This window comes from Ictidomys tridecemlineatus, chromosome 9 (genome assembly GCF_052094955.1).
Source record: "Ictidomys tridecemlineatus isolate mIctTri1 chromosome 9, mIctTri1.hap1, whole genome shotgun sequence".
Lineage (NCBI taxonomy): Eukaryota > Metazoa > Chordata > Mammalia > Rodentia > Sciuridae > Ictidomys > Ictidomys tridecemlineatus.
This window is the reverse complement of record NC_135485.1, coordinates 120540855-120554529: the sequence shown is the minus strand read 5'-3', so window position 1 is coordinate 120554529 and position 13675 is coordinate 120540855.

The window sequence follows — 13675 nt, the reverse complement described above, 5'->3', positions numbered from 1 at the left end:
CCCTGTAGAGCTCAGTAAACACGCTGTGCTTCTCGTACCCTATAAACCTTTTTTAGATAGCGCGTCTCCTATGGTACTGAGCAAGCACTCAGAAGATTGTTCTGTTTTGTTACAGGGACTCAGTATGAGAGCAAGGAATATAAGTGTTCTCATCACCATCTTATAAAGCAAAGGTTCAGAGCACAGAATGGAAACTTCAATTTAATGCCTTTGGATAAGGTCGACAGAAAACAAGTTAGTTACCTCTGCAATGCATTTTTCTTCTTAAATTGTGCATCAAAAGTTTGAAGTAGCTAATGTTACAAAAGCATTTAAGAAAATAGCTTGTGGGAAATCAAGGAAATTGCAATACTTTGGGGGAAAACCTGTGTTCAAGTTTACAAGTGTCATTAAACAATGTTTGTGAAATTTTCTCTTCACATATTCAGTTTATTTTAGTATCCATTGTTATTCTTTTCTTTCTTTCTTTCTTTTGGTATTGAAGATTAAACCTAGGGGTGTTTAACCACTGAGCCACATCCCCAACCTCTTTTATATTTTATTTAGAGACAGGGTCTTGCTGAGTCACTAAGTGCCTTGCTGAATTGCTGAGTCTGGCTTTGAACTTAGAATCCTCCATATTGTTATTTTCTAAAAAGTCTTTACACTGAGGTTTTATTCTCAGGATTGATTTATAAAAACATTGATATTATGCTTAGAAGTTCTATCTTTTGATTATTAAGTTCAGTTTTTTTAAAATATTCTTTTAGTTATCAGTGGACCTTTATTTTACTTATTGATCTGAGGTGCTGAGAATTGAACCCAGTGCTTCACACATACTAGGCAAGTGCTCTGCCACTGAGCCACAACCCCAGCCCTTAAGGTCAGTTTTATAATGTAGAAGTTCAGTTCTTTTTTTGTGGGTGGTGATTCTTTGATTTGGGATGCTAGATTTTATTTGTGTAAGGCAAAAGTTTTAAATTTGAGGAAGTTTTAAATTTTGAGGAAGCATCAAAGTCTTTTTAAAGTCAATGAATGCTTCAGTGGTTCCGGAAATACCTACCATGCTAGAAATTTATGTAATATCGTTTTACTAGTCAATTTAACTAAATGCAATTTATTTGTTTAGCAAAGTGTAAGAAAGTCTAAAAAATTAGGGATGACCTAATATTTTATTAAAATAATGTTGCCCAAGATTTTTGCAGAGATAATAGTTGACATTGTGATAGCTCAAACTGCCCTTCATTTAAAGAACACTTTCCTTATATTTATATAGTTCTTGGTTCTCTTCAAAACTATATTAAAAATATTTGAGATTGGCAGATTGATGTTATTACTATAGTCATTTTTACAAATGAAAAGCAACAGGTTATATTTAAATAGGTGACTCGGGTCTTCCAGTTTTTAGAATGGCATTTAAGGAGCTTAAAAGTCATCACTTCATTCTAAGAATGAGTAAAAAGGTGAACAAACTAAGAAATCCACAGGTATTAGATCCAGTTGACTGGTGAACTCACAAGGCAAATGGCAGCCTCCAAAATTGAAGGGACAGACAGGTGCATGCAAATATCTGCATGGAGGAAAACTCTCGAGAAGACTCTACAGGAGCCAGTGCAAGTGAGGGTGGAAAAGCTGGACTGAAGTTGGTGGTTGCTGGAGGCCCCGTGGGGACAGTCTGAGAGGTAAAAGCTCCACTCAGCAAGGAGGACTCCACACCTCTATGACTTTTACCTTTAGGAGCCCAACCTGTTTGTCACAGTGCACATTGGAGAACAGTTCCTTGTGCTTCAGCAGGGAAGGGAAAATGAACCATTTCAAAATTCCCAGATCACTCTGTTCCTCTTAACATAACTGTTTTTTTTTTTTCTTCATTAAAACCATTTTGCCAGAGCTTACCTGCTGGGCTTTATCATAGCCTAACCTGAGGCAAAGGTAAAATTCAGTCCAACCCCCTTTGGCCATCATGTCCCACCTAGAAGAGAGAGAAAACAACCCAGAAGCACAGGTGAAGTTGCTGTCCAAGATACAGGCTCACCAAAAAGATCGAGACCTAAGCATAGAATTGTAGAATGCTCCCTCCACCCACAAGCTTCAGTACTGTGTATTAAAGGCCTATCACTGCCATTCCTTGTACTTAGTTCTTAATGTCTACATTTTAACAAAAATATTCCAAAGCACACTAAAAGGTTAGAAAATATAGATTAAAACAACAACAACAACAACAACAACAAAAAACGTAGATTGAAGGGGCTGAGTAAGCACCAGAACCAGAATCTCATGTGGCAGGAATATTGGATTAATCAAACGATAAATTTAAAAAATATGATGAATGTGCTAAGGGTGCTGGAAAAGGTAAACAACATATGAGAAATGCTGACAGAGATGGAAATTCATGGAAAGAATAAAAAGAAATGCTTGAGATAAAAAATATTATAACAAACAAAGAATTCCTTTGATTGGGCTGATTAGTAGCCTGGACATGGTTAAGAAAAGAATCTCTGAGCTTGAGGATGCGAAGATAGAAACTTCCAAAATTGAAAATCCAATGCCAGCCCTGCCCAACTGCTGAGGGCCCAGAACGTGATTTCCCCAGAACGTGCGTGTAGAGTGCCGGTGTGAGTCAGGGAATAAAGAATTGCTATTTGAATCTACAAGGCTGTGAGTGGCTCATGATTTTGTGCCCAGCCAGACTGCAGCATTTGGTGGTCCGTATGGGGAACGTCTGAAACTTGGAGGTAAGTAAAATTGCTCAGCCCTGAAGGAGAGCGAAAGAATGGGTGACCGTTTCAAAAAACAATGTGTTCTTGTTTTGATTTATTTTGTTTTTGTTTCAAGTTGCCTATTCCTAGAACTTTCTCAGGCAAACTGGGGAAAATGGTTGACTCAAGGTTTGAAGTTGTTCGCCTCTGAGAAAGAGAAATTGTTAGAGGAAGGAGGCACCCCAGTAAGACCAAGAACAATTACAGCATATGTTGATACAGTACAAAAATGTAGCCCATGGCTTTTTAAAGATGAGTTATTAAGTACATCAATGGGACCATCATGGTATCCTGTAAAAAGATTTTTCTTCAACAAGAAAGAGATGGCTAGTTCTGTTTACTACATTTGTCTAAGATCTAAGATCTTACATTTGTCTAACATCTGATTAATTTACAAAGCTAAAGTGTTAAAATATCAACCACTAAATATAAAATCAAGTACTCTTTACTTATTAAGTTCCTTAAGGTAATATATTTAAACATTATGTGTGTTTTCATAAATTGGTAAATAGAAAAAAAGTTTAATATTGCTTTGGTCTGTGTCTAAGAGTTAAGATTCTATCATGTGTAATTTATATACAAAGAGTATAAGAAGTTTCAGTTGGGTTTCAATTATAGTATTATAGTACCATAAAAAAAAATGAAAGTATTTCATCTTTTTAAAGTGGAGTAATTTGTCTAAATCAGAAATTGTATAAGAGTTGTTTCAGAATGTGAATTTATAAAAAGGGTTAACGGCTAGAAAAGAGCTATTAAAAGATTGAAGATATGAAAATATATTTTAATATGGAAGGTTAAAAGAAAAAGAAATGTTTCTAGATGAGATAATCTCTCTGTGGTAAAGTAAAAAGTTGTAAAATGCCATTTAAAAAGATTTTGAGGAAACTAGACTTAATTTAAAAGCTTGAGAAAGGAAGAAAGAAGAAAAAGATATTTGTACATGGCAGATTGAGACAAAGCTTCTTAATGGAGAAAAAAAAAACCTTTGGTTGAAGGGCATCCATGTAAACTAACATTAAAGTGATTTAAACAGAATCTATACCTCGTTTAAAAGAGTGAAATTGTAGGTGGTGAAAAAGTACATTTAAAAGAATAGTATACATGATAATTAAAAGGCTTTAAAAAGTTAAATTGAAGGTGGTCGAGATACCTTCATGGCGGAAAAAAGAAAAAAGAGATATAAAAAAATGTGGAAATATATTTTAATATGGAAGGTTAAAAGAAAAAGAAATGTTTTTAGATGAGATAATCTTTGTGTGGTAAAGTAAAAAGTTGTTAAATGTCTAAGTAAGTTGCAAAAGGCTTTAAAAGGTTAAATTGAAGGTGGTTAAGATGCCTTCATGATGGAGGAAAAAAAAAACCATGAAAATGGGAAGATAATAGGATAAAAGATATTTAGATAAAGATGATTAAAAATTTGAAGTGAAAAACTTTAAAGACAGAAGTATAGAAAGTTAAAAACAAAAAAAGATAAAGAAGATGTAGGAAGATAAAAAAGATAAAGGAAGACAAGAATTTTAAACCCACAAAATAGGAAGAAAAAAAAAACTAGGAGGAAAAAAAAAGCAACTAAGGGTGAATGTACAAACCTTAGAAAAAAAACTAGAAGATAGAAATAAGATAAAAAATGATTAAAAATGTCAAATAAAAGTATTTCAGATAAAAAATACAAAAAGTTAAGACAACTATTAGATACAGACATTCAAGATAGAAAAAGGTAAAAGAAGTTTAAAGTCAAATATTGGATAAAATAAAAGAACAAGGAGATTATTAGTAATTTTTTTCAAAAGCCCATCAACTTTAATTTCTGATGGTGCAGAAATTAGAAGTCTTAGATGAGGGTGTTAAAATTTATAGACAAGAGCCAATTTAGAAAACATTAAAATAGAAGGAAATTGGTTTAAAACCACATCTAAAAATTAAAAGGACTAAAATAATTCTAAAAACTAAGGCAGAATGCTTTTGAAAGACTTAAATTTAAAAGAATCTTTAAGGGGTATATATCCCCCAAAGATAAACCTAAAATAACCCTTTTTACTCTAAACTTTTTAAATTTGGATTTATCAGGACTCAGTGCTATGGAATGGCATATGTATCCAAAAAATGTACACAAGCCTAAGGTACTTTGGAAAGATATTCTAACAGGACAATGGAAAGGTTCTGACCCAGTGATTGTCTGGTATCGGGGTTCTGTTTGTGTTTTTCCACAGGGAGAACAGCAGCCGATTTGGATTCCAGAGAGATTAATTAAAGCAATTTCTACAGACCAAAAGGAAGATGATTTGACTCAAATCCATAACAGCTGATGTCCAGGGCTCCAGTTTGGCTATTATTACATCTGCAACAGTGATTAACCAGGATACTTTTTTCAATATCTATTTTATTATCACCTTTTCCCACATCATAAAGTTCTATTTTATTTTTTGAGCTCATACAGACCTAGGTTAATGTTTTTCTAATCAGTTTTATTTTTTGACTGTGGATTTTTTAAACATTGTAATGGAGATTTCACCTAGGTAAAGCTACAAGGCCTTTACTATTGTCTTATGTGTTGTATGTTTGTGTGCACTCTTGTGTTTTGTGTTGTATGTCTGTATGTGAGTATGTCCATATTTCATATATGAGGAGCGCTCATGAAAAAATGGATCCGAATTTTTTTTTATTCACGTGATTTAAATGGTTTAATCTAAATTAGGTAAACAGCTGTTAAGGATTATTTTTAAAGGAGGTTAACAGATCTGTTTGTTTACTTTCACCTTTCCTTTTCATTATATTTAATAATTCTGTTCAGGATAATGTCTCTTTAGCATCAATGCCAGAATTCCCATCTCCATCCCGGTGCAGGTGAAGGCTAAGATAAAACCAAACTACAGCTTCTATGATAGCTATCATAGTAAATTGTATAAACTGATGCATCAATGAATATAACTCAACAAGTAATGCTCAATCAAGGACTCGATTTACTTTGGGAGGAAATGGACATATTGATAGACTCCTCTGCTTTGAACTGCCTGCAGAACTTGCCTGGACTATATATCACTTGTATGCATTGTGAACTATCGTTTGGTGCAGTGAATTGTGGTAGTGCTGGCATATCTTTGCTGATGGTTTCACCAGTGATGCAATTTTTCCAGAAAGGAGCCGTCAATTGGCTTGGTGTCGTGGCATTTCTGTATCCTCCTCCCTTCTGCTAGTGATGGTCTAAAATTTGGAGGCCAACAAAGGTGAGGCAAAGAACTTCACCCCCCCACTGGTGCATAGGCCTATCCACAAGTATGGCTGTATGCTGGACCAGTAGTCAGTGACGGGTATGATCCAATTGCAGTGGTATCAACCTAAGACATGAGGCTGACGCCTAGAGGTCAGTTTTTCCCATGACAGGTAAGAACCATATGTTGAATTGGACAACCTACCAGGCAAGGTCCTTAAGCCACATTGCTTGTTGTTTAATCAGAAGGGGGGAGATGCTGAGGGCCCAGAATGTGATTTCCCCAGAACGTGTTTGTAGAGGGCCGGTGTGAGTTTGGGAATAAAGAATTGCTGTTTGAATCTACAAGGTTGTGAGTGGCTCGTGATTTTGTGCCCAGCCAGACCCAACAAAACTAAACAAAACAGAGTATCCCAGGCAACTATGAAAGGTATCATGTATGCATACAGCAATACCAGAAGGAGAGGAAAGAGGAAAAGAAATGGAAGCAGTATTTGAAGGAATAATGACTCAGAAATCCCCCCAATCAATGTTAAACACAAAACCATAGGTCCAGAAATGTCAGAGAACATTAATAGAGCACATGCCCCAAAATGAAACAAAACAAGAACAAGAACAAAAAGAAATCTCTAGACCTAGGTGTATCATCTTCAAACTTCAGAAAAAAAAAGAAAGCCTCAAAGGGGAAAATATGTATAGAGGAATAAAGAGAAGTTCCCCTGAAACCATTCAATCAAGAAGAGAATGGAGTAAAAAATATAAAGTGTTGCAAGAAAACCCAGAATTCTGTCCTTTGTGAAGATAGTCTTACAAGTGAAGGAGAAATTCTTTTACACATAAACAGAAACCAAGGACATTTGTTTCAGGAGACTTGAATTCAAAGAAATGTTAAAAGAAGTTTTTCAGAGAGAAGGAAAATGATATAGGACAGAAGCTCAGATCTCCAAAAAGGGAGAGCATCAGACAAAGAATACATAAAAGTAAAATAAAAGCTTGTTTTCCTTAATTACTCTGACAGATAATAGTTTATTCAAAATAATAACATAAACATTGTATTTAATTATATGTGTATAATATATGCTTATGAATAAATGACATTAATGACAACAGGGATACAAAGGGCAGAAGGGGGAATTAGGAGCATTATGCTATTAGTAGGTATTAGCACGGGTGAAGTGGTAGAGTTATTTTAAATTGGTCTTGGATTGGTTGTATATATATATTGTAAACACTATGGCAAGTAGTGGTAAATACAAACAAAAATGCATAATGGGTATACTAAGAAAAACAGAGAAAATGGGATCATATAAGCCACAAGATGCAGAAAAAATATAGAACCTCAAAATAAGAACAAAGAACAAGGGTGACTAGTAGAAAACCATAGTGAATATGGTAAATATCAATCCAAAAATATACGTAAATAATCACACTGCACATTACATGCCAGTTAAGAGAAAGGCATTGTCACAGTGATAAAAGTCCCCAATTATATGTTTTCTACAAGAGATCCATTTTAAAGACAGATACATATTTAGAAATAATGGATGAAGAAAGATATGCCATGTCTATACAAATCCCAAGAATGTAGGAATAGCTGTATTAATTTCAGACAGAGCAGATTTCCAAATCAATAATGAGATAAGGGCATTATATAATGATAGATTAGTACTTCAGGAGTGTTTAACAATCTTAGTTGTGTGTAAGATTAAAATAACAGATTGTAAGAACACATGAGACAAAAACAACTAGAAGAGAAACAGATGACTCAACTCTTAGAGTTGGAGACTTTAACATCCCTCTATTAGAGATAGATATTCACCTGCAGAAAATCAGAAGGACATCATCAAGCTCAATGGTATCAGCAATTAACTAGATATGCTTCCTAGCTGCGGACCATCTTATAGAAGAACAGCAGGTACTATATTCATGTGAACCTTACATGGCACATTTCTAAGACAGAATATATCCTGGACTACAAAACGCACCTTAAAAATAAAAAAAAATCATACAATGTCTACTCTTATACCTTAATAGAATTAAACTAGAAATCAATGACAGGAAGATAGCTGAAAAATCCCCAAATACTTACTGACTAAGCAGTAAACTTCTAAATAACAAATGGGTCAAATCTAAATAATACATGGGTCAAAGAATAAGTCTCAAAAGAAATTAAAATATACTCTAAATGTAAATCAAAATGCAATCTATCAAAATTTGTGGGATACCTCAAAAGTAGGGCTTAAAGGGAAATTTATAGCATTGAATACATAGAGAAGAAGGAAGGCATAAAATCAATAGTCTAAATTTCTGTCTTAGGAAGCTAGAAAAAGATAGGCAAATTAAATAAAAAGTAAATTAAGAGAAATAATAAAAGTTAGAGCACAAATAAATTAAAAAATAGAAAATCAATACAGAAAATCAACAAATCCCAAAGCTGGTTCTTTGAGAAGATCAATAAAATTGAAAACCTCTAGCCAGGCTAACTAAGAAAAAGTGGGGAGAGAGAGGGGAGGAGAAGGGGAGGCGGAGGGGAAGGGAGAGAGTGGGAGGGAGACATATTACAAATATCAGAAATGAAAGAGGAACATCAATATAGATCTCATGCATATTAAAAAGATAATAAAATAATGTTAGGAATCATTCTAGTCCCACAAATTTGATAACTGAGATGAAATGGAGCAAGTCTTTGAAAGACAGAATCTGGCAAAAACTCACACTAGAAAAAATAGACAATTTGAATAGACGTGCCTCATTAAAGAAACAGAATAATTAGTAACCTTCCAAAACAAAGTACTAGTCCCAGATGGGCTCATTAATGAGTCCTTTCAAATATATAATGAAAACTAACAAAAAACAAAAAAGAATTTTCTACATTCTCTTTCAGAATATTGAATCAGAAGAAATTAATTCTCTCTTTTACTCTTTTTGTGATATTGGGGACTGAACCCAGGTGTGCTCTACCACTGAGCTACATTCCTTTGTATACCATCAATGAAGAAGTGGAATTTAAAATTAAAATAGACATTTAAATTGCATTGAACATTGACATTTACATGAGCACTTCAAGAAGTGAGAAACTTAAATGTAAATCTAAAAAATAAAAGCTCAATGTTTATATGAGAAAAACTACAAAGCTTACCAAAGAGTAAATAAATGAAGAAATAAGCCAAATTTCACATGTAGGAAGATTCAGTGTTTTCAAGATGTCTTTCTTCCCAACTTGACCTGTAGATTAAATGCAATTATTGTTAAGATCTCAGCAAGTTGTCTGTGCTTGTGAAAAAGCTATTCTGATGTGAAGAGAGGTCCAAGATATAGAATAACCAACTCAATGTTGAATGAGAAGAAACAAGATTAGAGGACCGAGGGTAAATGACTTCAATATATTCTGTAGGGCTTCAGTAGTCAAAAAAATATAGTTTTGGCTGAACAAACAGATTAATGGAGCAGATTAGAAAGTGTAGCAGTAAACTTACATAACTGTAGACAATTGATTTTTGACAAAGCAGTGAAGACTATATGGAATAAAGGTAGTTTCCATGGTCCAGCATGTGATCTATTTTGATAAATCTTCTATGTACACTTGAAAACAATGTTTTCCACAAGTTTTAAAATGTGGCATCACTTGAATAACATCTAGGTCATGTTATTTGATAGTATTGTTCAATTTTTTAAAAAAAAATTTTAGGGGTTACTTTTGTGCTTTTCTATTAGTTACTAGATAGGTATATTAAAATCTTCAACTATTGCTGTAGGTCTGTATATTTCTCCTTCTAATTCCCTCAATTTTTACATCATACATTTTTAAATTCTGCCATTAGATGCATAGAGATTTAGCATTGTTGTATTTTTCAACCATTCTGGTCTTTGTAATTTCAGTGATCCCCTTTATCTTTTACAAAGTTCTTGCCCTGAAGAACATTTTGCACAATGTTAATGTATCCATAAGTAGCATTTTGTTTATTCATTTGCTTTGCAAATCTTTTTCCAGTTGTTTACTTAAAAAATTCATATTTTAGCTTTAGGTGTATCTTTATTTTATTTTTAGGTGGTGCTGAGGATTGAACCCAGTGCCTCATGCATGCCAGGCAAGCACTCTACCACTGAGCCACAACCCTAGCTCTCCAATTGTTTACTTTCAACTTACTTATCTTTGTATTTAAAATGTATTTCTTTTAGACAAAATATAGTTTACCTCTTTTTTTTCCATTCAGTCTTCATATCTTTGCCTTAATTTTCGCCTACTAAATTTGTAGCTACTTAGATTTGATTTCTGATAGTTTCGTTTAAATGTACCATCTTCATATTCATTTTTATTCATTCCATCTATTTAAAAAAATTCTAAAATTTGTTATATGTGAAGGCATAATGTAATTCAATTCATATTACACATATAGAGCACAATTTTTTATGTCTCTATTTGTACGCAAAGATTACACCATTTGTGTCTTCATACATGTACTTGGGGTAATGATGTCCATCTTATTCCACTGTCTTTCCTACCTCCCTGCCCCTTCCTTTCCCCTCCTTCTCCTTTGCTTTACCTAAAGTTTCTCCATTCTTCCCATGCTCTCCCCATCCCCATTATGAGTCAGCATCCTCATATCAGAGAAAACATTTGGCATTTGTTTTTTTGGGATTGGCTTATTTCACTTAGCATAATATTTTCCAGCTCCATCTGTTTACCTGCAAATGCCATGATTTTGTTCTCTTTTAATGCTAAGTAATATTCTATTGTGTATATATACCACATTTTCTCTATCCATTCATCTCCTGAAGGGTATCTGAGTTGGTTCCACAATTTACCTATTGTGAATTGTGCTACTATTGTGCTACATTGATGTGGCTGCGTCCCTATAGTATGCTGTTTTAAAGTACTCTGGGTGTCAACGGAGGAGTTGGACAGCTGGGTCAAATGGTGGTTCCATCCCACGTTTTCCAAGGAATCTCCATACTGCTTTCCAGATTGGCTGTACTATTTGCAGTCTCACCAGCAATGTATGGATGTGCCTTTTCCCCACATCCACAATACAAACATCCTTGCTGTTTGTATTTTTGTTTGTATTCTTAATAGCTGCCATTCTGACTGGAGTGGGATGAAATCTTAGAGAATTTTGATTTGCATTTCTCTAATTGTTAGAGATGATGAACATTTTTTCATAAATTTGTTGATTGATTATATATATCCTCTTCAGAGAAGTGTCTATTCAGTTCCTTGGCCCATTTATTGATTGAGTTATTTGCTTTTTGGTGTTTAGCTTTTTGAGTTCATTATATACCCTAGAGATTAGTGCTCTATCTGATGTGTGAGGGGTAAAAATTTGCTCCCATTCTGTGGGCTCTCTTTTCACCTCACTGAATGTTTCTTTTGCTGAGGAGAAGCTTTTCAGTTTGAATCCATCCCATTTATTGATTCTTGACTTTATTTCTTGTGCTCTAGGGTTAAGGAAGTTGGGGCCTAATCCGACATGATGAAGATTTGGGCCTACTTTTTCTTCTATTAGGAGCAGCGTCTCTGGTTTAATTCCTAGATCCTTGATCCACTTTGAGTTAAGTTTTGTGTATGGTGAGAGATGGAGGTTTAATTTCATTTTGTTGCATATGGATTTCCAGCTTTCCCCAGCACCATTTGTTGAAGAGGCTATCTTTTCTCCAATGTGTGTTTTTGGCACTATTGTCTAATATGAGATTTCTTTAATTACATGGATTTATCTCTGTGTCCTCTATTCTGTACCATTGGTCTACAGGTCTACTTTGATGCTAACATCATGCTGTTTTTGTTACCATTGCTCTTTAGTATAGTTTAAGGTCTGGAATAGTAATGTTACCAGCTTCACTTTTGATCAAGATTGCTTTTCCTATTCTGGCTCTCTTATTTTTCCATGAATACCTTTTCTATTTCTATTAGGAATGTCATTGGGATTTTGATTGGGATTGCATTGAATCTGTATAGTACTTTTGGGAGTATGGTCATTTTGATAGTATTAATTCTGCCCATTCGAGAACAAGGGAGATCTTTCCATCTTCTAAGGTCTTTTTAAATTTCTTTCTTTAACATTCTGTAGTTTTCATTGTAGAGGTCTTTTACCACTTCTGTTAAGTTGATTTCCAAATATTTTATTTATTTATTTATTTATTTTTGAGGCTATTGTGAATGGGGCAGTTTTCCTAGTATCTCTTTCAAAGGATTTGTCACTGATGTACAGAATACAGAAATGCCTTTGATTTATGGATGTTGATTTTTATATCCTGCTACATTTCATCTACTTTTCAATACTTTATTCTTCCTTCTCTGAAAAAGTGGCTTCAATTTGTTTTTAGTATTTCACTTTTCCTCTTACATTATCCTTTTAATTATCTATTTTTATATTCTAGTTAGTGATTAAATCAGAGATTATGGATTTCAATCTTAAATTTTTATAGTCTATCATGAAATATACTTTTGATGACTTCTCAAAAAAGTTCAACAATCTTGCAATAACTTAAATTTACTTCCATTCCTTTACTGTTGTCATAATATATTTTATTTCAACATTTATTATAAAAATGCAAGGAATTATTATTAATTTAAGCATCAACATTTATGTTTCATCTATTAAAAATTTCTGTGATCTTCAGTACATTCTGTGACTTTGTCTTCCTTGTATCATTTTCCTTTTCCTTGAAAAAAATTTTTTTAACATTTCTTATGAGGCTAGTCTTCTGATAAACAAATTCACTTGACTTTCTTTTGTTGTATCATGGCCATTTCTCTTTCTTTTTTGAATTGTAGATTGATATTAGTTTTTTGTAATATTTTAAAGATGCTTTCAATTTTATTTTACTTTCAATGCTTCTTTGAAAAGTTTCTTTCAGTGTTTTTTTCTTTTGAAATGATATTTCTTTTCTTCTTGGCTTTTATTTTTAGATTTTTCTCTTTGTCTTTGGTTTTAAGAATTTAAAAATAATGTAATCAGATTTTCACATTGCTTTTATTCTATTTTCTGAGTTTCTTAAGTGAGTTGTTGGATTTCATCAATTAGAAATAAATTCAGTCACTATATCTTCAAATATTATAGCTGTCCCATTTTTCTCTTCTCCTAGGACTTTGATGACATGCATAGCAGACCTTTTGACTCTGCCACACACATGCTCTTTGCTTTCTTTTTTTCTCTATGCTTCAGTTTTGATATATTTTTATTGACTTATCATCATATTTAGTATTCTTCTCCATTGCTATATTCAGGTTACTATTTATCTTGTTCAACCATTTCTTTTTGTAAAAACATTTAAATTATTTTTGTAGCTTTAAATGGACAGTATGCCTTTATTTTATTTGTTTATTTTTTAATGTGGTGCTGCTAAGGATGGAATCCAGCCACTGAGCTACAGCTCTCTTAACACTAGTTACTGAATTTTTATGTTTCAGAAGTTCCACTTGATTTTTAAAAATTTAACTTGAGTTATGTGATGAAATTCTCCATATTTTGAGACATTTTGCTATCTCTTTTTTATTTTAATCTCACATACACTTATTTTAAATCCCTTCCCCCTCCTCTCTCTCTCTCTCTCTCTCTCTCTCTCTCTCTCTCTCTCTCTCTCTCTCTCACTCTCTCTCTCTGCTGGCTGCAACCCTGGCTTATCTTTGGGTAAGTTTTTACTGTTTTATTCTTGATTATTGGTTACGGTTTTCTTCTTTTGCCTGTTTCATAATTTTTAAAAAAATATACCAACCCCCTCCCCCTTTCCA